Genomic DNA, 25,761 nt, shown 5'->3' with positions numbered 1-25,761 from the left:
CAAATAGTGACAGCAGGATTGCCAAAGCTTGAAGAGAAAAATCTTGGCACTGCAGATTCTACAAAATACACCAATGGCTTCTGCTGAATACTTTATGCAGATGTGGTCACCCTCACCCCATCTCAAAAAAGATATATTGGAATTGAAAAAGGTTCAGAAAAGGGCAACAAACATTACTAGGGGTATGGAATGGCTTCTAGATGAGGAGTGATTAATAAGACTGTGACTCTTCAGCTTGGAAAAGTGACAACTAAGGGGGGATAGGATAGAGGTTTCTAAAATCATGACTGGTGTGGAGAAAGTAAATAAGGAAGTGTTATTTATTCCTTCTCATAACACAAGAACTAGGGGTCACCAAATTAAATTAATAGGCAGCAGGTTTAAAACAAACAAAAGGAAGTATTTGTGCATGCAATGCACAAGCAACCTGTGGAACTCCTTGCCACAGGATGTTGTGAAGGCCAAGACTATAAAAGGGTTTAAAAAAGAACTAGATAAGTTCATGGATAGGTCCATCGATAGCTATTAGCCAGGATAGTCAGGGATGGTGTCCCTATCCTCTGTTTACCAGAAGCAGGGGATGGATCACTTGATGATTACCTGTTCTGTTCATTCCCTCTGGGACACTTGGCATTGACCACTGTTGGAAGACAGGATACTGGGCTAGATGGACCTCTGGTTTGACCCAATATGGCTGTTCTTATGCTGTAGGTCACTGGCTTGAATTTAGTCCAATTCAGTAGTGAGCAAAGGTTGTTGACATCTGATGCTTTGATTTTGTAAGATGCTAAGCGACTTCAGCTTCTGAGGGCATGCAGCATCTCATTGGGTTGGATCCAAGAAGGCCACTTGGGGACATGTTTGAAATGGGTGGGTGAACTCAGTCCACACTTGGGGCAGCTGCACATAAACACCATTATCTCACTTGTCACCTTTGTTGACACTCTCAGAAGAGAAGCCAAGGACTGAATGGGTGTGGAAACTGAACAACCCTCCCCACTAAAGGTAGTTCCTCCAATAAGAACTGTGGCAGATCAGTAAAGCTTTGTTAGGAAACTTGTATCTATGCTGCTCTGGGAATTGAGAGAGAACTGCAATCCTCACTGCTGTAAATCGGGCACTTTTCACTGAGCACTAAAATTCATGTGATAAAAAGCAAACAACCCCCCCAAAATGTAAACAGGCAACACTATGTTAACTGAAGGAGAGCAAGAAAAGCAGACAAGCATGATAAAGAAAACTCATTTTAATTCTACAGTTAAAGTGTAGTTACCATTAAAGTAGTAAAGTCATATATACTAATTACAACTAATTTGTTTACAATCCTATAGCTTGACGCATTTAGGTGTCTGTATATTTCTGTATATAACTTATTTATGCAAATACATCACCATGTGGAGGTGATATTAATGTGACAAATGCAACACAAATGCCCCTTTGATCACTTCCCCTGCACTATTCCATCCCCCCAGGACAACTCTCACTCCAACCCCCTGAGCAGCTTCAAACAAACTTATTTTTTCGAAAAAATGTTTGTTTCTCCTCCCCACCCCCCAAAAAAGTCCCTTCCCTCCTCCCATCTGAGAAAAGAAGAGAAGAGAAAGGGGGGAAAGATTGCTCTAAGCTACAAAATACAATATTTAGTCCCACTCCACTTATAGGTTTACGGTTTGCTATCACATAAACCCGTAGAATTAAAAATCTGAGCTGTTCAACACAGCATTCAGTTCTAATTCTGGAAGTCCCAAGACACTGGATTTACAAATTGTAACATTTTATGTATTGCAAGGCTGTTTTAGGTCACTTTTATGAGGTGTTTTAAAAATGTATAAGTTTTAATTTTCTCTTCCCTCTGAGTACAGATACTAAGGCAGCCTGACTGTGTAGATGGAAGGATACAAAAAATTGATCCAATAAAAAACTAATACTATAAAACATTTTTACTCCTTTTTTCTATAAAATGTGTTGCATACACAGAATACATGATAGCCAGGGGTCACATAAAAATGTATTGGCATGCATTTTAGATGTGCACTCATCCATCCCAAACATGTTGATAAAATCATTATATCCCATGTATTCTCAACATATAACATGAGGGAAAACAAATAATTTAAGGTTTCTAAGTGAAAACAATGTCACCTACCAGTATGTCCTAATTTACAAAACCCATACACTTAAAACGAAATGAACAACTAAGGACATTATTAATCTTTCACTGCCCACATGATGACAAAAATTCACTGGCCACATGATGACAAACATCCACATTATCTGTACCAAATGTTCATATTTCATCACAACTTTAGCTCTACATGTTGGTTTTATTTTTTTCAATTAATTTTTCCATCTTGATTTAGATATACAAATATTTTATGGAATGTAAGATGGGAGACATCAATTAATATATTTACTGACAAAAATATGAATTAGAGTATAGTTATATGTTTTTATAATTCCATAGCAAAATGCATAACTATTGATTTATGGAGAAATTATGTACAGAGCTTGTTGAAAAGCTAGGAAAATACTTCACAAACTTTTTCACAAAAAGTTTATCCCTTTTTTCACAGAAAAATGTTGACTGTCTTTTTTTAAAGACAACTCCAATTATGTATGTGGATTTGAGACTTACCAATATATTTCTTTTTAAGAATAGTCTGATAGTATAAACACATTATGAGATTACTGATGTGAGAACAGTACATATTCTGTGTCATAGTTAAGATGGCTATGCTATACTGAAATATAAATTTCTTTATACTTGATAAAAATGTTCTTTTTTATCTGTTAATTTCTTTGCTTTACAATTCTTAGGTTCTTCATTTTTATATTCATTTATACTTAGATATCTTCCCAACTTTTCCCCCCTCTAGTCCTCTAAGCGAATAATTTGTAGTATATAATTAAAAGTGGGCTTTTTTTAAAATGTGGGAAACCGCACCTGCTTTGTATGTGTACTTTGCACAGTATTCAAAAGCTAACATTGCATTATATTTACATTTCAAGTAAGTTAATTTTTAACAGTAGTTTGTCTGACTCTAGATGCTGAACCTATAGATGCTGATCAGCATGTTGCATTTGCAGTTAAAACAGTTAGCTTCACTTGTAAATACAGCCTTTTAAACAAGCTCTGGACTGCTGAAGCACACTTCCTTTGTTAGGAAAAGTATCCTCTAAAAAGTATTCAACATTTGAAATGAACTAGGACATATGTCAAATTGACTTAGAGTCTTTACAGATGTGCAACATCCATACTAATGCATGGATGTAACATTTGCAAGACTACAAGAGAAAAATAGGTTCCACTATTATATTCCATAATTATTAAAAAAACCAATATATAAAAAGAAAACTTATAATTCCTGCTCCAATTGAAATAATGGAAGACATTTGAGTGAAAATCATCCAACAAACATGAGCTCCTTGTAGTCAGCAACTGGCTGATGTTGCAAGGCAGTTAAGCAGCACCCTCAACATCCTTTGAGGTAAATTGAAGCAGAGGTGAGATGAATGAAATGTACAGGGAACAGCAACAAATATTTATTTTGCTCTAAAATATCTGAAGTAAGTTGGCTTCACCACCCAGGTTAATCAAGCTACCATCTACAGCTTTCTTCCTCACAAAGTCCCTGATTCAGCAAAGTACTTAAGTACATGGCTAAGTTTAAGCATATGACTAGTTGCACTGACTAATGAAACTACTCATGTTGAATAAAGTCCCAACTGAATAACTCCTCTTGTTTAGGACCTGATCCTGCAAGGTGCTGAGCCCCTCTCATAGACTCATACACTTTAAGGTCAGAAGGGAACATTATGATCTTCTAGTCTGACCTCCCGCACAATGCAGGCCACAGAATCTCACTCCTGTAACAAACCCCTGACCTATGTCTGAGCTATTGAAGTCCTCAACTTGTGGTTTAAAGATTTCAAAGCACTTAAGCATGCAAGTAGTCTTAATGACTTCAATGGAACTATTCATACGTTTAAAGCAAAGCAGAGGGGTGTATGGGAGAGGTAGTACCTTTGAGCGATTCGAACTGCCGCATGCCTCGAGTGGTTCTTTTCCTCCTCTGGTCCTCACTGTACACCCAGATCTCACTGTGGCTCCAAGTAGCTGTAAGTATGTGACGGCAGCCACACCCTGGTAAACAGCCTCGGCAGGCAAGCTAAACCAGGTGAGGTTAACTGGAAGTGTGGAAAATTATGGTGATTTAGGGATTGCTGTCCCAAGCAAACGAAGACTGTTCTGGTAGTCAAGGTGGAAGAGACCATATATTGGCCCAACGGCTTGAAAAACAGTGCAGCAACTCATTGTGGAAGGTGAAAGGCATGATGGGGCATTACAGAAGTCATGGCTATCCACTGGATGGGGGAGTGGCAAAGCGACAGGTGAAGATGATTACTGGCCATCGTAACCACAAGCCTGCATGCAGGCGGCCTGGGACATTGGTTGCCCATCCCTGACCCAACGGCAGCGGGGAAGCCCGGCAACACCCCAGGTGACAGAGCAACCCTTTTTCGGATTGCACTGCTCCCTCTTTGTAAGGGAAGGGGCTAGAAAAGGTGTCTCAAACATTGCCTTCCCAAATCAAATCTGGCCAGTTTACAACGGATCATCGTCAATGCGGTCAAAAACCAAAGATAACTAAAAAAGCACTAAAGATTGCTGCTTGGAACATCAGAACTATGATAGAAAAAGACAATACCTCTCGATTTGAAAGAAGAACAGCTCTTCTTTCAAAAGAGCTATCCAAGTATAATATTGACGTTGCAACACTAAGTGAAACTAGATTGGCAGACGAGGGCATTATTACAAAACTGGCTGGGGGTTATACCTTCTTTTGGAAGAGAAAAGAACCACATGAAGATAGAATCCATGGAGTAGGAATTGCCATCAAGACCAAACTCTTGCAATGTCTTGAAGATTTCCCAATAGGCATCAACAAAAGACTCATGAAACTCCAGCTACCACTAAGTAAGTCGTGATTTGCTACCATCATTAGTGCATATGCACCCACCAGGGCCGGCTCCAGCATTTCTGCCGCCCCAAGCAAAAAAAAAAAAAAGCTGCGATCGCGATCGGCAGCGACAATTGGAATAAAAAAGCCGCGATCGGCGGTGGCAGTTCAGCGGCAGGTCCTTCGCTCCTAGAGGGAGTGAGGGACCTGCTGCCCCCGAATTGCCGCAGGTGCTGCCCCTCTCCCTTGGCCGCCAAGCACCTGCTTGTTAAGCTGGTGCCTGGAGCCGGCCCTGGCGCCCACCTTAACAATGACAATGCTACGGAACAGTTCTACTCTGATCTCAACTCTCACATCAAGCCAACACCACAAAGTGACAAACTAATCATCCCAGGAGATTTCAATGCAAGAGTAGATAAAGATAACAACTGGCAAGGTATCATTGGAAAAATGAATGAAAATGGTCTTCTACTCCTAAGCTAGTATGCAGAACATAACCCGACAATTACAAATACCATCTTCAGATAGGCAGACAAATATATAACTACATGGATGCACCCCAGATCCAAACAATGGCATCTAATAGATCGCATCATTGTCCGACACTGTGACATAAGGGATGTCAGGATCACCAGAGCCATGCATAGAGTAGAATGTTGGATGGATCATAGAATGATTAGGTCAATACTGGATCTACACATTGTACCCACATGCCCAAATGCCCCAAAACAATCAAGACATCCCCTGATATTACTAAACTAAACCATGCATCCTATCAAGATAAGTTAAAAATTGCACTAGAAACCAACTTTGGTGATAACCTTGTCTCATGGGAGGAATTCAGAGACATTACAAAGAACTGCAACTGACATCCTCAGATGGAAGAAAAGGGCTCACCATGACTAGTTTGATGAAAATGATGAGGAAATCACAGTACTCTTGAAAGAAAAAAAAATGAGGCTTTCCAAAACTGACAAAATGATACTCAGTCCACCTCAAAGAGAGACAGACTCAAACACCTGCAAAGCAAGGCACAAGGCAACTACGCTTAATGCAAGATCAATGGTGGGAGAAAGTAGCAGAAGACACTCAAATGTTTGCAGAAACAAATAAAAAAAGAAGTTCTTTGATTCCTTGAAGCTCATCTATGGACCTTCAAAGGTGGGCACAGGTTCACTTATGATTGTTGATGACAGGACAGTAATCAAAGACAAACGTGACATGGAACAGAAATGGGTTGAACACTTCAGCCAACTACTGAAAAGACCATCCTCAATTGAAACAAGTGCTATTAACCAAGTACTTCAAAAGCCTATTCAACGCCACCTTGACTCATCGCCTTCACTTGAAGAAATAAAAAAGGCAATCAGTATGAGCAGCTCAGGAAAGTCCTTGGCCAGAGATGGAATACCGGCAGAAATATATAAATTTGCGGGTCCAAAGATGGTGGTAACACTCCAGAAGATCCTTACTGACATATGGGACAATGAAGAAATGCCACAAGACTTCAAAGATGCTACATTTAAAAATAAAGGCAGCAAAATGGTCTATGATGACTACCGTGGGATATCTCTCCTATCTGCCGCTGGAAAAATCTTTGCTCATGTCCTCCTGAACTGACTGATCTCATCTGTCTCAGAAGCCAATCTACTTGAGACTCAGTGTGAATTCAGACTGGCCATAGCACCATAGACATGATTTTCAGTATCAGGCAAATACCAAAAAAAAGTATCGAACAAAACATTGATCTGTTCAGCATTTTCATTGATCTGACAAAAGAATTTCATACAGTCAATAGAGAAGGATTATTGATGATCCTCCGCAAACTTGGGTTGCCCACCAAAACTGGTAAAAATCATTCATTTATTTCATGAGGGGATGCAAGGTCAGGTACTTTTTAATGGAGATCTCACTGACTCCTTTCCCATTTCAAATGTCCAGTGTCCGTGCCCCTGTACTGTTTAACTTCTTCTTCACTCAAATTCTCAACCATGCTAAAAAGGGGCTAACAGAGGCATATACATCAGATACTGACACGACTTCAGTCTTATAAGGCATAAAAGCAAAAACAAAAGTAACAGAACTACTACTAAGAGAATCACTGTTTGCGGATGGTTGTGCCCTCCAGCACACACAAAGGGAGATCTCCAGTGCATCGTACATCGCTGAAGCTTCAAAATTGTTTGGCCTCACAATCAGCCTGGAGAAAACTGTGGTGTTGCATCAGTCATCTTCACCTCTCCATGCCATATCCCCTAGTATATCTATTAGTGGAATCCAACTACAGTAAATTGACAATTTTACCTATCTCGGCAGCAATATCTCCCCTGACGAATCTCTTGACAAAGAGATCACAAAGAGGATACAGAAAGCTTCTCAGTCATTAGGAAAGTTACGTAACAAAGTCCTGAAATCCCACAACATAGTCCTCTCAACAAAAATAAAACTTTATAATGCTTTTGTGATCACATCTCTTCTCTATGGCTGCAAGATTTGGACACCATACAAACGGCATATCGAACAGCTAGAGGCCTTTCATATGCGGTCTCTGCTTTCCATTGTGGGGATACCTGGCAAGACAAAATGACCAACCCGGAGGTTCTCCTCAAATGCCACAAGCAGCGAGGCCATGCTGATAAAAGCCCAAGTACACTGGGTTGGACACATCATTAAGATGCCTGAACATTGACGCCACAGAAAATTTTTCTATGGACAATTGGCACAAGGACATTGGAATCAAGGCTGACCCAGAAAGTACTACAAGGACAGCATCAAGAACAGCATACACTGTGGTGCAATAAAACTGGATGATCTCAAGAAGGCTGCATCAAATAGATCAACATGGCTACACACAACACTCAGAGCTTTCCAAGCCTTTCAAGAGGACAGAAATAATCAATTGTTAGCTGCAAGAGAAAAGTGTCATACCACTACTATAGCTACCAAGATTCTCACCAATGACTTTGTCCGCCCAATCTGCTCACGAGGATTCACATCATGCTTTGGACTTCAGAGTCACTCCCGAATCCACAAAAAGAGATAGCATGAAAATGTCATCATCGAACCGATGGACTACACTATGATGCTTTGCAAACATGGGCCTAAGTGCTCAGAACATGGCAAAAATCTAGACCTTACATGGTTCCTGCTCAGAGACCCTTCCCAGTGAGCACATATGACTGCTAGTGCCCAAGTGCCCCTGCCTTCTTCAGTAGGGCACAGTAGACAACAGGACACAGTGAAGATCAGTACTTTAGTGGTTTGTTTCATTTCACACTTATTGGCAACAGAAATACGTGGTAATTACAAGCAAGTTGTGATAGATCTATTTCTCAATATGCATTCCCAATGAATACAGTAATAATGGAGTACATTACAACCTAGCTTCCAATATTGTTTCTAAGATTTAATGTGTTGCGAATAAGATGCTAATTGTAAGTGCAACTTCCAGATTGTAAATAATGAGAACATGCCAGTTTGTGGCATAAAATAGCTGGATGATGTACATCTTTGGTTCTGATAAAAGTCATTAGGAACACCTTATTAGCCACTTCAGTATCCAAGAGTCTCCAACATTCTAAAACATTTTTAATCGGCCTAGTATTTTGTTCCATGAAACTCTTAGAAGCTCAAGAAATCCCCTTATTGTTTCAGGAGGAGGTTAAATTCTCTCTGGCTGGAATATACCATCATTGTAGAGGTGTGTGTTCCTAAAGTGAAATGCAAAAATATTTAAAACTGCTCTGCTCCTTTCCCCACTGCCCAAAACATTTGAAATATTTTTAAATGCCAATAATAGTTATTTCTTATTGTCTATAAGGACAGTTGCATTCTCTTTATGCATGGCATCTTGCTTCACAGTTTTGTTATCAACAGGAACACAAGAACGGCCATAATGGGTCAGACCAAAGGTCCATTTAGCGACAGTGGTCAATGCCAGGCACCCCAGAGGGAATGAACAGAACAGGTAATCATCAAGTGATCCATCCCCTGTCACTCATTTCCAGCTTCTGGAAAATCTATGCGAGGGACACCATCCCAAACAACCACTTAAGAGCTGACATTCTTACAGCACAAAAGGCTATTTCTTTGTGCAATAGAGACAAAACGTCAAGATAGGCATTGAACACCTTAACCATTGTGATGTCCTCATTTATTACCTCTCCTTCCCCACTAAGCATAGAGCCTACACTTTCCTTTATTTTTCTCATGCTCCTAATGCATTTAAAGAACCTCTTCTTATTGCCTTTTATGTCCTTTGCTACGTGGAACTCATTTTGTGCCTTAGTCTTTCTGATTTTGTCCCTACATGCTTGTGCTATTCTTTTGTACTCCTCCTTAGCAATTCATCCAAGATTCCATTTTTGATAGGATTTCTTTTTTATTTTCAGGTCATGAAAGAGCTCCTGATGCAGCCATGTTGGCCTCTTACTATTCTTCCTGTCTTTGCTTTGGGATAGTACTAAAAGCACAACTCCAAACTAAAAGCACAACTCCAAGTACTAAAAGCTGCATCTTCTTGAGAAATTGCCACCTCCCCTGAACTCCTTTTTCCTTTAGATTTTCTTCCTGTGGGATCTTTGAAATCCATTATCCTTATTCTGCTGTTGCTCTCTCCCCTTCCTTTTCTTGGAATCATGAAGTTCATCACTTCATGATAACTTATACCAAAATCACCTTCCACCTTCAGATTCACTATCAGTTCCTCCCCGTTGGTCAGAATCAAGTCAAATGGCTGTTCCCAGGGCTACTTCCTCCACTTTCTGAAACAAAAAGTTGTCCCCAATACATTCCAACAACATACTGGAAATTTTGTTTTGCTGTATTACTTTTCCAACAGATAGCTGGGTAGTAAAAATCCCCTGTTACCACCAGGTCCTGTGTTTTGGATATTTCTGTTATTTGTTCTAGAAATGCCTCATCCAGCTCCTCTTCCTGATTTGGTGGGCTATAGAATCATAGGACTGAAAGGGACCTTGAGAGGTCATCTAGTCCAGTCCCTGGCACTAAGGCAGGACTAAGTAGTATCTAGAACAGTGTTTCCCAAACTTGGGATGCTGCTTGTGTAGGGAAAGGCCCTGGTGGGCAGGGCAGGTTTGTTTACCTGCTGCGTCCGCGGGTCCGGCCGATCGCGACTCCCACTGGCCACGGTTCGCTGCTCCAGGCCAATATAAAAAAATAAAATAAAATGCTGGAGGGAGTAGTTGGCTATACTACCTAGACTTTTCTTCCTAAATAAAGAGAAACTTCCTGGGGGATTACATAAGGAGTTGGGGTTGCCATGTCAAAATCCATTAATCAAAATATGCCTGTCTGCCATCCTAACTTCTGGTAATGTAATCCATGGTTGCACATTTTCACCGATATGTGAAACCCATCAAAGTAGTCCCATCCTGAGTGTTTAAGATGGGAGAGACCCTGCAGCATTGAAAGGAGGTTTGGACTTGTGTGGGACCTTCACTCTGATATACTCTTGTTTACGCTGTGTGATTTGGAGAACCTATGTACAAGGTATGAATTCTGAATGACATTATGAAGTTAGGAAATTGTTGATATGAAAACTGCTGTATCATGAAAGCCCCTTTCTCTGTGTGCATCCACCACTGCTGACAAGCCTTTAAGCATGTACCTCCAAAACCAAGTACCATGGGTCCTTGGTACCATAGAACTCAAGTCAGAGTGAAGCTCAGGACATTAAAGAGCAAAAGCACTGTATAATCTTGTGCAAAGTGTTATATGCTACACCTATCACATGCCCCTTTGAGGGTAGAGTTCTGGCTGAGGGTATGTTGAAGCTGCATGGGAGACTATGGGGCCAGCACTGCTTCCATGGTGCCGGGCTGGAGGCCACATGGTCACAGGAGGGGGTGCCAGATACAAGACCCCAGGGGACCCTTAGACAGGGACAGTGCCTGGATTCACCCAGTTCAGACTCTGGAGGGTAAATCACCTCACAGCAATCTAGTGAGTGGCCAAAGGGGGGCACTCAGCTGCAGCTCTGACAGCCCTAGGAAGGAAAGAGTTTCTGATTTGGCTGGAGGGCTAAGCTCCCTGACCAACAAGAGGAAAAACTAAGGAAATGGCCACACCCAGTAGTGGAAAGGTAAGGTTGGTGCCACTGCTATGGGTTAAATGGGTTGTAAGAGAGCTGGAAACAATGCACAGAATTGCAGCCTACCAGCCAGGGCTGGCTCTGGCTTTTTTGCCACCCCAAACAAACAAACAAACAAACAAAAACCTGCGGGGGAGCGGCGAAGCAAAAAAAACAAAAACAAAAAAACTGTGCGGGGCGTCCAGAGCCAGGATGCAGTGGGACTCCCTACTCTGCAGACGTGCCCTGGGCAGTGGAGTGCGCACTCCGGCTAGCAGGTGGAGGGGGAGGGAGCGTGGGGGGAGAGAGCGTGGGGGGAGAGAGAGAGAGAAGGGGGGCGGCCAGGGCTTCCTTCAGCGGGGCACACGCCATGCAGCCCCTCCCACTGCGCCGCCCGCTGGGAGGGCTCCGCGCCGCTCTAGCAACAAAAAAAAAACAAACTGCGGGGCGGCCAAAGCAGCAAAGCAAAAAAAAAAAAAGATTGGAGGGAAGCCGCCCCTTAGAATCTGCCGCCCCAAGCACGAGCTTCAGTGCATATTGCAGGACTGAAAACTACTCTTCTGTTATCCTAAAACACAGAGAGAGGCAGAGAGCGTGCACACACACAATCCTTAACAGCCCACAAAAGCAGACTGTCAGCTCTTTAGGAAACAGATCTATAGGATGTGGTGAAGGCAAAATTTGGTAGAGCAGAAATAGAAAAGATGCCAAATGATAAATTCAAGTACTTAACTACAATTTTTTCTCCTCTCCTCTCCCCTTCCCCACCCCCGCTCTTCACTTGCTTAATCTTCTGCAATTCAAACCATCACTCACCATTGTGCAAGCACTGCTTTCTTTAAAATATCCTTATTAGCACTGCATTATGTTGCCATATCTAGAATTTCAGTGGCAGGGCACAATATTGCAACTGTTATTCAAAAAGGATATTAATTGTCACAATTAAAAATAATACAAAAAGATACATCTTTAACTACCTGCTGATATCTGCGTGACCCAAAGAGTTAGTGCACAATACTTCCAACACTGGAGTCCCAGATTCAAATACTTCCTTATGGTCACAAGTGAAAATTGGCATGATAATTTCATTGTCCTCACTTGTGCACATGACAAAATTATTGTCAGTCTCTGTTACTTATCAAAGAATAATTCAGGTCATAAATTAGGTTAAGTAGCTTACATAGCAGAGCTATGTGGGGAATATTTTCACAGCACCTGCTCATGTTACACTTGACTGTACGATCAGTCTCATTTTCACAAGCATCAAATCAATACTCAAAACTTTATGGGAATAACAGTAAACAGAAAAGCTGTGTTTCAGTATCTTAAGGTCTTAAGAAGTCACTAGCAAACTCTTTGCTTGGCAGATAAATGATAAGTCCTGTGTAAGAATGTGGACCTCCTTCTTTAAGTCTACAGAAAAGACTGTCAACAAAATGATTTAGCAAGCTAATATTTTTAAGAGTATTTGTGATACGTGACTATGAAAGAAAATACTATGGGATGTTTATAAGTACTGTGTAAGATTAGAGTTACTGAAGTGTGTTAATTCTTATAGAACTATGAAGAGCCTAAATTTGTTTTTTATATATGTATATATAGATAGATTTATTTTACACACACACATTATTATTATAAATATGTTTGAAGAGTAAGAAATTTGTATTCTATTTTTGATGAAAAGTAAAGATTTAAAAACATACCCATACATTGTAATAATGTAATGATTTGGTAGTAGTTTTCTTCTGGAAGTTAGGAATAGCACTGTCAGTTTTGTCAGATATGTACTGAAGTGTATCAAATAAAAACATAAGAACGGCCATACTGGGTCAGCCCAAAGGTCCCTCTAGCCAGTATCCTGTCTTCCGACACTGGCCAATGCCAGGTGCCCCAGAGGGAATGAACAGAACAGGTAATCATGAAGTGATTCATCTCCTGTCTCCCATTCCCAGCTTCTGGCAAACAGAAGCTAGAGACACCATCCCTACCCATCCTGGCTAATAGCCATTGATGGACCTATCCTCCATGAACTTATCTAGTTCTTTTTGGAACCCTAAAATAAGACTACAAATTATGGAAGTGCTAACAATTTTTTCTTACATAGACTGGCAAAGAGAATATGTTGGACTAGTGAAGACAATTTTTAACTCAATTTGTTGGCTGTCAGGTGAAAATCTCTGGTAGATTATTGTAAGGTGGACTTGACAGAACAATTACACTGCATTCAGTTCTAGAAAAAATGAAATAATGTTTGTTTGCACTGAGTCTCCAACCCAGTCATTCTCCCATCCCATTACTGGATAGGACACAGTTTCATCAAATTGACCTCTTGTGCTGGACCATATCCAATATTCCTATGTTAATATACTGCCCCAGTTGGACTGAGACAAAATCTCAATGACAGCTGATGTGTAGCCTTGTTTTAGATTAGATTGTGTACATCCTTGTCAGCGAACGTAAGCCATGCAAGTAGACTAAGCTGGCAGCAGTGAAGGCAAAAATCTCATACATCATAGCCTTAGAATTCTTCATTGTCATCAGCCTCATTCCTTAGCAGCTGTTTTATCTCCTATCCTGCATTCTAACCTTTTAAAATCACATGGCATGGAAATGCTAAAAGGCTGCAAAAAGGCATTTTTGGAATGGGAAGGACTGTTTGTTGAACTTTAGTCTGCTGCTGGCTGACTTTTCAGATGGATAGAATTGTTTATAGAGATGCACTCCCTTGCTAATAGAAACATCTTGCATTTGCTTATCTAAAGGAAGGTTCTGAACAGCACTGTAGATATTTTTCTAAAGTTTTCAGTATCCCTCCTCAGAGCAACTGTGAAAGCTGTTGTGAATGCAAACTGCTGGTTAGAGGTTTAGAGCCAAATTCAGCCCTAGAGTAAAGTGAGTACAAATCATAAAAATAGTTGTGTGCACATAATTAGTGAATTTGGCCTTAAAAGACCAAAATTTAGCAGTGATGTCCTCCTCACAAACCCAGTTATAGTGGATATTGCTGACAATTGTAGAAACCATTCCTTGGATTTGGCAAGAGCTGCAGGTTCCTATGACAAACCATAATGGGCCAGATTGAAATGAGGTCTAGTCTAATGTTCCTCATGTGACCATCAGTGATGGCTACTGTAACTCAGAGTTTACAAAGCAACATATAGGTGATTCCCATAGTATAAAATATAGGGTTTAATGGCTACACTTGTGTACATGCCTAGTCAGGACTTAAACCAGCAGTCCAAAAATGATGGCTGTATCATGTGAGCAAAATCTCCCTGGAGAAGTGGGTAGGAGCCATGCTAAGCTTTTCACAGTTGGAAGTATATACTGCATAGTACATTAGAGAAGCCATAGAATGTATTGTAAGAGCTCATGGAAGTACAGGTAGTTTTAGAACTCCCATAGCTTCAGTTTCTATCTAATAGATTTTTCACACGTATTTATGTTTCCACAGTCTGTAAAACAAATTAATACAACATTCTTGTAATTCGCAGCATGCCATATAGGTCCACAAAAGGTGAAATAGTTTACCCAGAATAGGAGCAAAACTATCTCACAGCATAATTACTAAGATCTGCAATAAGTCTATGAAAAAAATTATCTGTAACTTCTGTTTACAAAAAGCTAATTATTAGGGCACCGCAATGTATAACTTGTTTAATTTTATACACTTGTAATTTGTATGAATAAGATATCTAATAGAGACAGAATAAAAATGAGCTGCCTGTTAAACTACAAGGAAAAGATGTACCTAATTATAAATCACAATAGGACACAACTGATGCTTGAAGAAAGTTGCTTTTGGTTTCCTAATACCGTATCTTTGTAATTATATTTGGAATTCAAACTATCAAGTTTTCCCAAACAGTCTGATTGGTTGTTTTCTTCTAATTTCTCAAAAGAGAATATTGTTGCATTGCACAAGGTACTCACTGCCTTGCACCTGATGTAATCACCCCTCTGAAATCAGGTGTACAACACTAGCACTCAATTTGCTGCTTGGGTTTTACACCCACTCTGCATAGGTGTAAACGACTATACAAAGTGCATGGAAGGGGAGTGTCAAGCCATACATTTACTTTGCATGGGCCTAGCCAGAGTCTTTATTCACAGCATGAAACTAGATCAGCAGCTTCTGACTGCACAACCTTCTGGACTGAACTCTGACCTCTCAAAATTCCCACAATCCCTACGGTTCATTGTCAGGAGAAATACCATCATTAATTTCTTGCATATAATTCCAGAACATAAACACACAGACACTAACTTGTACCTTCACATTTTCTGAGTAGGAGGAGCATAATATTAAACAAAAAAGCCAAAATGTGTTGAATCAACCTATAAAACTGGAGATCCCCAAATATTTCAGCTTACATCTCACACTGCCTGCATCTAGCCCCCTTCACTGTGGTAAGTGGTTGCCCTTCTGCTCTGGGATAGCTCTGGAAATGATTAATGCTTTGCCTAGCTATGCTTTAATTGCACACTCTGTATTTATAATAAAAAGAGAATGTACAATTAGTAAAAGTAGTAATTAAGTCTGATTTGTTAACCACATAGTTCTAATATGTACTGGTGAAATGCTCCTTTCTTGGAGGGTGGTAGTTGATGGCTGACATTTAGCATACGAACATATTTCACAAGCATGCCAAGTTTTCTGTTCCAGCTGCTTTATGTGATGACTGCTGCAACTCGGGTGTTCAAAATATTCTTGTTCAAGCTCTAAGACAGCTGGCTCTCCATGGTACTCTTCAGGCCTGCGCAGATTCTCTGTTCTCTTTGCCTCACCTCTTTATTTAGGTTAGCCTGCATCAACCAGCCCATAAACTCAATCCTTAACCAATCCTTTGTTGAGCTCTATAAAACCAAGAGAAATAGTTCAGTAATACAGGGAGGCAAACAAAGAAAAGTATAATCTGCTAAAAAGGCCAGGTGGCTCTGGGATTAACCCTGCTCTCATTGCAGTCAATGGCAAAATTCCATACTCACATCTATAGGAACACGGACAAGCCCCTGTGAGAAACCTGGGATAATTCCAGGGTGTAGAGAGGGGAGAAGGTCAGCAGAGCCCATAGTGACATGAACAATCTGTTCTCTCATAACAAGCAAATAGATCAGCTGGAAGAACTGTGGGAGATACACAACTACCTCATCCCTCATAACATTAAAATATCTCTCTTGAGCCCGAACATCCTAAAGTCCATTTCCAGGCTTACAGCAGGCCCAATCCTGTTCCCACTGCAATCAGTGAAAGTTTTGCCACCACCTTCACTGAAGCCTATGTTTTCAATTGGCAAACTCATATTCTGCCCCTCAAACAGGTCAAATATTTTTTTTAAATGCAATACCTGATTACTTGCACTGAAGAATGTTTGGAAATATTTCTGAGAATTAAAATATATTTTCCGTGTTATCTTTGCTGTGAAATATTTGTGTGTGAACAGTCTAAAAGGAGACTGGAATTTTAGAGAAGGGGCAGAAATCTAATCTCTCTTTATATCATGCATTAGTGTAAAATCCTAGTAAATCCATCCTACCAAACAAATTCAGACAATTGTTTGCCTGTTCATCTGCAAGTTCAATTTCTAGAGTTTGTCAGATTTAATAGCAGCCAAGATGTATTGTTTGATGGAGAAAATGAAACCTGAAGCATGCATTTGAGAGGCTGGATTTCATCTGAAAAGCATGGCTCATTTTTAGGGGCAAGTAGCAAAACACTCTCCAGTTTGGGCTTGAAATAATATTTTCCCCTCCTGAAAAAGTTTGCTCTTCATATAGAGCTATATTCAACTTATTTTTTTAAATGAGCCTCTATAGCACTGTCTTCATCCATGTAAGACTATTACACTCCTACGCATACATAATGTTGAAAATTCTGTCAAGATTCTGAAAATAATAGCCACTGAAATAATAAATATTAAATCTAATAAATAACTAAATCTATGACTAGATTCTGACTTTAGACACAGCTCTGAGCAATGGGATGGTATGTAGACTGCCCGTCCCCAGAAGCAACCCTAGGAGGCATTAGACTAAAGTTCCATGTAGCCCACATACAGGGTATTAATGCCACATCTTACTCCTCTGAGTGGGTGCATAATCCAAGTCACAGTCTAGGCCAAAATGCTTCCATAACTTGGCTGAACATAAACTAACAAATCCTCATGAAATGCTATTGGGTGAGGTAAGCATTACTAGCCCATTTCACAGGTAAGAAAACAGATACACCAGGATAAGACCAAAGTGTTCAAATATAGATGGCCTGAAGATAGGCAACTAAAGCATACAGGTGTATATAACAAGAAGTGATTTGACTTTCCAAAGTCACCCACAGCCTCCACTAAATGCTCAGCACCTCAGCTTTTATTTTGGGTGTCTTAATAGGGATTTAGGTGCCTAACCTCAGGACCTGAGTTTGACCACAGTGAGATGCCAATAGCCACCCAGTCATGGCAGAGCAGTGACTAGAATACTTGAGTTCACAGTTCTTATCGCCTGCTTCATCTACCATTCTGCCTCTCTGAAAACAAAATGTCAAGCAATTTGCTTATGCCCCAGACCCCCAGGTGGACGCATGGTTCTAACATGTATTTCAGGGATATGTTGCTTTAAAGTCAGCACACCCTTCCCCCCCACATAAGCCCCACCCCATCTGAGTCTGATGTCCTTTTCATTTCACTTCCCACATTGATTTTTCCTCCTCTTAGTCTCTGTATCTTCAGAGTTTTATTTTTTAGAATGATATTCCCCAGAGTATTTAATATGATTTTTATGTACTTTGACACCACTTACAATATCAGCAGCACAGAAGAGACATTAAGAGAAGTGCTGGAGGTTTTCATATATTCTAAACCCAAGAAAAGATAGTCCAGTGGTTGGTTAGAGTATGGGATTGGAAGGTAAGAAATCTGATTTCTAGTCCCAATTCTACCACAGGCTTGGCAAGTCACCTCTTCGGTCTCAATTTTTTTATCTGTAAAATGGGGGGCGGGGGACAACAATACTCTGCCCTATAAGGGTGTTGTGAGGGTTAATTTGTTCGTGTTTGCACTGTCCTCCGAGATCCTTAAACTGAAGCTGCTACAGAAGTGTTTAATATAATATTTAACTTCCGAGACATAGTCACTATAACTATTACCATGTATCAAGCAACCAAGAGTGTGGTAGGAGCTCTTCAAATATGTAATGTGATAACTAATCCATAAAGTTTACAGTCAAAGGCCTTGATCCTCGGCACACTTCAGCACATTTAAATTTACTGACATTAATACTACCAGTGAATCTTTTTAAGTCCACAAATGTGTATGATTGCATTATAGGGCCTGATCAGCATCTGTTCAAGTCAGTGGGAGTATCTCTTTTCTCCCTTTTCTGTCCCTTTTTCCACCTCCCTCTCCTGATCCAGCACTATTAGTTTATAAACCCAGAATGTGCTAACCACCACACATTTAGCTTGTTTAGAAACTAGCAAAATCCTTAAACACACTGTACTAACCAAACTGTGTTATATCACAATTTGCATGGACTACAGTGATGCTGTATCCTAATAAGATAAAAAAAATTATTATTTCTAAGTCACCTGGGACATTTTCTTTGTTAAACAGTGTGCAATACTTTCAAGGAGGATGGAAAATTAAAAATGAGGCAGAAAGAGAAAGGATGTGATCACAAAGTATTACACAATCATGTTTGAGAAGGATCAGACCCCGCACTATATAGTACACTTGAGCAGTACATTCTGCCTCCCTGTGCCCCTGCACTATGGAGATTTTGAGTACAGCAGCTGACTGATGGGGAACAATGGAAGGACACCTTTCTGATCCTCTCTCTGCCCCTTTCCTTCCCTCCAAGAAGCAGAGTGGGCTAGGTCTGGAGGCCCCTGATTATTCTGCATCATCCTGCCCCAGAATAGAGCAGCAAGAAATCCTCCAGGCAGCCTAGAGTAGCTGCAGAAGAGCAGCCAATTAGATGGGCTGATGGAGCAACCAAACCAGGGGCAGAAGGGCCTTATATAAGACAAGCAGCAGAGCAGAGAAGTTCAGTTGCTGGGTGGAGCTCGAGGAGGGAAGGCTGGGTGACTGGTTGGCTGAAAGAGCAGCAGTACCACGGACAGCTCACTGTGGAGCGCTCACTGCAGACAGGACTGAAGCCCAGGGAAGGCTATTGAAGACCCAGTGCCAGACTGGCGGGAAGAGCAGCAGGACCAGCGGAAAGTCAGTGCAGGAAGGCTGAAGCCCAGGGGGACTGAGCACAGAACCTGTGCAGGCCAGCTAGGACACTGAAGATTGAGCCCAGGGAGGCCTGCTGAAAGGACACCAGATATGGGTACCAAGATGGGCCCTGGCTGGGTGGTTGAAGAAGGCAGTGCCTCTGGGAAGAAGCCTAAGAGCTATGGCCTCATACCGGGGCCATGATAAGAACTTGGGACAGTATACCTCGGAAGGGGGAAGGACAGTGTATGTGGCTCGGCCGGAGGGCTGAGTCGCTGAAGACCCACCAAGAGAACCATCAGCTGCGGGGGGGAGGGTGCTCATGAGAGGCGGGTGCTACCCTGATATAAGAACTAAAACCAAAAGCAGGCTCACACACAACCAAGCAAAAGGGGCTGCCCTTGACAGGAGGGTGCCGCCCTGTGAAAAGACCTGTGATTGCAGGTATATATCAGCCAGAGAAAAGGGGGCATGCACAATAGGTGGGTGCAGACCCCATTACAATGCCCCAGGGAAGGAACCCAGAAGCCAGCCAACAGACACTTGAGTAGGGAGAGGGTGAGGAAGCTGGTTGCTATGTTATTCACAGAAGGAGGAGGGAGAAATGGGAGGAGCATGCCCTGAGCTGTTGGGATCTTCACAGGCTAGAACATTTCATCTCCTCTTCTTTTCTAGAGCAACGTGTCACAGCCCAAGCAGCTCCCTCTTCCCTCCCCACCTGGAAAAGAAAAACTCCTGGGCATCCTTCTCCTCTCCACAGAGCAAAGAAAGAGAAGGGATCAGGGACCCAGCAGCAGGTGCAAAGATTTTCTTAGGGGCAGCAGGTACGGAGCCTTGCAGATAGATAGGACGGTCTTAAATGAAGACTGGGGGTGGGGGCTGAATCAACTGTATTGGGGTCTTAGGCATGAGCCACCCCTTATTCCCCAAATCAGCTTCTTCCCCCTTTTGCCCTGAGAAAACAAACAGATATTCTCCCTCCCCTCAAACCTTCAACAAAATGGGTAGGGACCCCCTCTACCCAAACCTCATGTGTAAATGATTATAAAATTAGTTATTTTAATTTACATAGCAATGAAACATCCTTAAAAATGGTTTTCTACTTCAAGACCCATCTCCCAATAGCAACACAACAAAATATAGATTTTTCACACTTTAGTCATTTGTGACATTTGTGACAGTTGTTTAGGTCACACATTGGCAGGTTGAGTGAGCCAGTTTTTAAAAAATAGCCTCTAAATTTCCCCTCGGTTTTCTTTAAAAAGATCTCATTTGTTGGCCCAAATAGCAAAATGTTCACATCCAACAATGTGTTTTGCTAGCAGATGCCCACTGATCAGGGAGTTTTCTTTCAAAAGCTTATTTGCACTTGCAAATGCACATGCAAACAAAATTGAAGGCAAATTCAAGATGTGGCTTGAGTCCATTTTATGTCTTGTCAGTTTCATCCTCATACACATATACAAAACCTTCTTGCAAGTTATTTTACTCTGCCTAAAATGTCTCTAGACTTCAGTTTCTACTTCTTGCTGAAACACTAAAACGATGATTCATGCCTCGATTACCTTCACTCTGAGTCACACCAAGGCCTTTTAAATCAATTTCCTTGCTATCTCTACAAGACTTACAACACAGCCACCAGGGTTCTCACCAACACCAACCTTTTTCAGCTCATTTTCTTACTGATTAAATCTAGAGCTAATCACCGTTATTGTGTCATAAAGCACCTTGGAAACAAGAAATGCAGTCATATTTGATGACTTTGTACCTTCTCAAAGCCATTTCCATTTAAAAGACTTTCTTATTATGTGCAGTATTACATTTCAGACATAAAACTACAATCTCAGCCCCGTATTCTTGTGCTGTTTCTAATTAGTGGTAGTATTACATTGTGCCAGGCACTGTACAAATTTTGAGTAAGTGACATTTCCTGCCACAAAGAGCTTACACTCTAAATTTCAACACATATCAGCTGTTTGAAACAAGCATATGGAAAGATGCAAGGAGACAGATAACAATAGGATGTTTTCATATATTTTCAGTGGAGCTGATCACTTCTTTCTAAATTTCTCACAAAATATACTTAGCTTTCATTTCCAGCAATATGGTATTTTATAACCACTTACTTTTGTGAAACCAAAAAATAAATACATAGAGCAATAATATTAAGGGCTAATCCTTCAAGTATTTATGCAAGTGTAAATCCAAATATCTCTCTGTGAGAATAAAGCACCAGTTCATTTCCTTATTTATTTGCACGCACAGCTCAGGTTCTATTTTATCTATATTAAAATACTTATATGATAATACCGAAACTATTTACCACCTGCCTTGAAATGGTTATGAACAAGATCAATTGGAGGAGTGGTGTTAATATAAATGGAGAACGATTATCTCATCTCAGATTCGCAGATGACATTGTACAAATTGCCGAAAGCACCAACCAACTGCAGAGCATGCTACGAAGACTCGACAAGAAAAGCAGTCAGGTCGGTCTGAAAATGAACCATTGCAAAACGAAATACATGCGATCAGACATCTTACGAAAAGCCCGAATAATGGTAACAGGAGAAGAAATTGAAGAAGTGGAGCAGTACATATATTTGGGCCAAGAAGTTAACATGCACCAAGACATGAACGGAGAACTCTCGCGAAGGATTTATCTCAGAACTCTGTCACTGGAATTCTGTAGGTGTATTTTAGGAGAGGACATGACAAGATAATCTTCCTTGGCATTATCCCCTCTGAAACTAGTATATTTTACAGCCCACAAGGTGCTCATTGCTGCAGTAGCCCACCTAAACATAATTCATGGCTTTCACATTCCTCAGAGAGAGAAAGCAAAATGGCTCCTAAGTGAGCCAGAACAATGGGAAGGAGTGGTTGAGGCTCTGTAAAGACTGGGCCTCCTCCATGTGGAAGCACCAGCTCTGTGGATTGTTCAACAAATCTTAGGGGTATGCACAATTACAGGGTCCCACCCTCTACCAAGAGAAGACATAGGAGTGGGGGAATGGAGAAAGAAACACAGGTCTTCACTTAGGCCCTACCCTTCCAAACACCTCTGCTTCTGGCACATTATTGAGAGAATCCCCTTTGGGTTACATTTGCAGCCCACATATCAACTTTCGAAGGTGAATGCAAAATATTTGGAGTTTCAGTCCAAATACACCACTGAACAGTTTAGAAACTTAGCTAAGCCTCTTTAGTCTGTAAAATTGGGCTGGAAATATCACAACAGACTTTTTGGTGACATTCCAACATTTTGTGCTTCCAGTTGGGCCAGAAGCAGGGAATGAAGAACCACATTAACCAGAAAATACTTGGGGAGGGGGGCCGCAAAAACCAAAACCCAAAAGTAGTTATTTAAATATTTGCATTTCCCTTGTGGGGGAGGGGGGGAAATATCAATTCAGGTTGAATTTAAGCTTGTAGCAGAGGCTTGTTTGGCTCAGCTATTTTATCTGCACCAGCTGTTGCATCTTAATTCTGGCACAGTATCACATTTTTATTTTTAAAGGGACAATGAGATTTTTCATAAGAGAATCGTTGTTCTTTTTCCCCAGACCCCGCTAAACTTACTTTCTCTGCTACCACTTGCTCAGTTATCCTTGACACAGCACCTAAATAAGTGCAACAAAATCGAGTTCAGTTGACATAATAAGGAACATTGCCATATCACAAAATCTGCTTATGTGTCTGTGAATAAAGTCTATAGCCAGGACTTGCAGACAACCAAGTAGAAATATATATACACACACACACAGAGACGTATATATGTATGTAAAAAGGGTACATTCTTACTTACCCATTAGTCCTGCCAATCTTCATGTTTTAAGGTCATGCACTTAATGTATTATCCTGTTTCAGGGTCATTAACATACAGGGCTTTATAACTAACCTACCTAAATATCAGAGACAAGCAAAATTCCTCTCCTGATAAGGATGGATTATTGGCTACCTGTTTATGAAAGCAAGTGAAGAAAAAACTGAACACCATCTGGTTCTGAAAGTCAGTATGATGCCCCTCATTTTAGTTTCTGTTGTTCTCATGGCCTTCATCTGAAGCACAGCAGCAAAAGAAGAACAACAGAGGAATTAAAAGATATCACAATGGAGGTATTCCAGTAATGCATCTGGCCCATCATTTTTAATGCAACACTAGTGATGCGTGGACTCCATGCAGCAGCAATTAACAATCAAAGTCTATCAGGGAAGGGCATTTTTTCAGGCTCAGCAAGCCATGAATAAGGAAGTATATGAAAAAAGTGATCCCATAGAATTTTGTAATAACACAGGCCCAGCAGTATGCACATAACAATGAGCCAAATTCATCTCTGGTGGAACTCAGTTGACTTCAGTGGAATTATGCTAGGGATGAGTTTGGCCTAGTAAAGTTTCTTTTAGTGGAACATTAACTGAGTTGAGTATAGAGTGGAAAGCCAGTTTAACTGATCAAGGTCACTTTATATAACCTTTTGTTTCTTTTAAATATTGCCCATGCTACAAATGCTCCCAACTTTACAGGTACCTTGAAAGCACTCAATGAACAGTAACTTTACTCTGGCGGTTCCACAAATACAGCCACATTTGTCGCTATTCACCGAATAGACATTTAGCAAGACGACCCAGCAACTGGCCACGTTGACTGAAGAAAGCAGTTACTGCTCCTAATTCAGCCAAAAAATGTCATATATCAGGTACATCACAGTGTTGTTTATCAATCTAGGGGGGAAATAAGCTTTAGTCACTGAGGTAAGAAAGTAAGCATTTCAGAAATGAAAATGAATGTGAGAAGTAAGAGGCAACTGGAAACGAGGAACAAAACCTGACACACAGAAAAAGCAAGAACCAAATACCAGGAAAAAAAACCCAGACAAATACTGCTATAGATGCTGATGTCAGTTTTGACAGCAAGCACAAAAATTAGTATTTGTTGCCAGGTAAGCCTGGAGGAAAAATATTCTACGCTTCTGCCCTCTGACCAGTATTATTCAGCTGCACTGACCTGTGTAATTGGGCTAACACTAAATTAAGCACGGTAAGAGCTGAAGCTCACATGTACAGATATAAATATGTGAAACTAATTCAGAGGTTTTTCTAATGGGAAATCAATAGTCATGTGTTCGTGTGCCATCTGGACAACTAAGATGATGTGTTCCTTTCAATTACAAAACTGTTCACATTTACAATGATTAAAGAAGGTCAAATAAATAAAGATGAATCTTTTAGAGGAAAGAAGGAAACATAAGAGCCAAGGTCTACATTTGAGATCAAGAACCTCATCCCCAACAAAATTAGCTAGAGGAGGAGGGCATTTCCAGCACACTATTTGAGATGTATCGTCAAGAAGAACATTATAAACATGCTTGTTCTGAATGATTAATGAAGCATAACTTCTGCCCTGTTCTGGATAATTAGAAGGCACTCAGCCCAAATTCAGACACCCATTTCTGGGTATTTTTCAACCCCAAACCTATAAAGCCATTGATGAAACAGGAAAAAGCCTCTTGAATTACCTAGTCCAATCACCTGCATGGTAAAGGATTGTTCCCTTTACTGTATCTGTTTTCCCATCTAACACACTTTTGTACCCCTTGAGCAAGGTATTCACTGTTATACTGTAAAAAACTACATTTGCACATTTGTAGAAGATTCATTTTCCAGTGTCTATTATTTCTTGTTATAACATCCTTACTGTAACAAATTCCTCCCCCTCATTAACGTTAATACTTATATTATTTGTAGTCCATTGTGTCTCCAGTCTATTCTAAAAACTTCCCTGGGGACTGGACTGAAACTACAAGCTCATTTTATCCAGGCCATCTAACAGTTCTCAGATAGTAACCTCTTTGGGTCACTTACTAACCTGCCTTGGACTCACATCAGTGAGAGAGATGAAATATCCCATACTCTATCCCATACTCTATCATCAATCACTTGAGTCATCCAGTCATGCTGATTAATTTTTTAAGATCAGCACTAATAGATCTGTAACCTCTCCTAAAAGTTCTTTTGACTCAAAGCTTTTTATGAGGACATTTACATTAACAAACAAAACAAATCATTCTGTTTAATATACACTCTAATCCCATGATATGATTTTTAGCTAATTCTAACAGAGGGTGTACTACAAATCCAGATTTCTCTGACCTTCAAGCTAAGTGGGTTCAGAAATCTTGTTTTGATTTTAAAAGTTAATCCAGCTTTGAGCTGAAATAGCCATGGTACATCCTTTTAACTCTTTGGCTGCATATATAGACACATTGACATTGCTGGACCGGAAAGTCCAGGTTCATCCAGCACTTGTTGCTCATGTGTGGTATTTTGAATACCCTACACTTGGCACTACATGTTAAGATGACATTGCACTCACTCAAATGTTGGGTCACCAGTTTCATTAGGACAAAAGCACCAAAGAAGATTGGAGGGCAGTTGTCTGCATAACACATATCAACTTATCTACATAAGATTTTCTCTGCAACTGAAAGGCTATGTG

The 25,761-nt window shown here is 40.6% G+C and overlaps 1 protein-coding gene across 8 annotated transcripts in view; it reads right to left on the bottom strand.

Annotated features, from left to right (window-relative positions):
• GRID1 (glutamate ionotropic receptor delta type subunit 1) overlaps nt 1–25,761 on the bottom strand; it is an 890,310-nt gene that overhangs the window by 645,392 nt on the left and 219,157 nt on the right. The window lies entirely within an intron of this gene.

This window comes from Chrysemys picta, chromosome 7 (genome assembly GCF_011386835.1).
Source record: "Chrysemys picta bellii isolate R12L10 chromosome 7, ASM1138683v2, whole genome shotgun sequence".
NCBI lineage: Eukaryota > Metazoa > Chordata > Testudines > Emydidae > Chrysemys > Chrysemys picta.
Note: the sequence above shows the minus strand (reverse complement) of the source record. Positions and strands in the feature narration are given on the sequence as shown.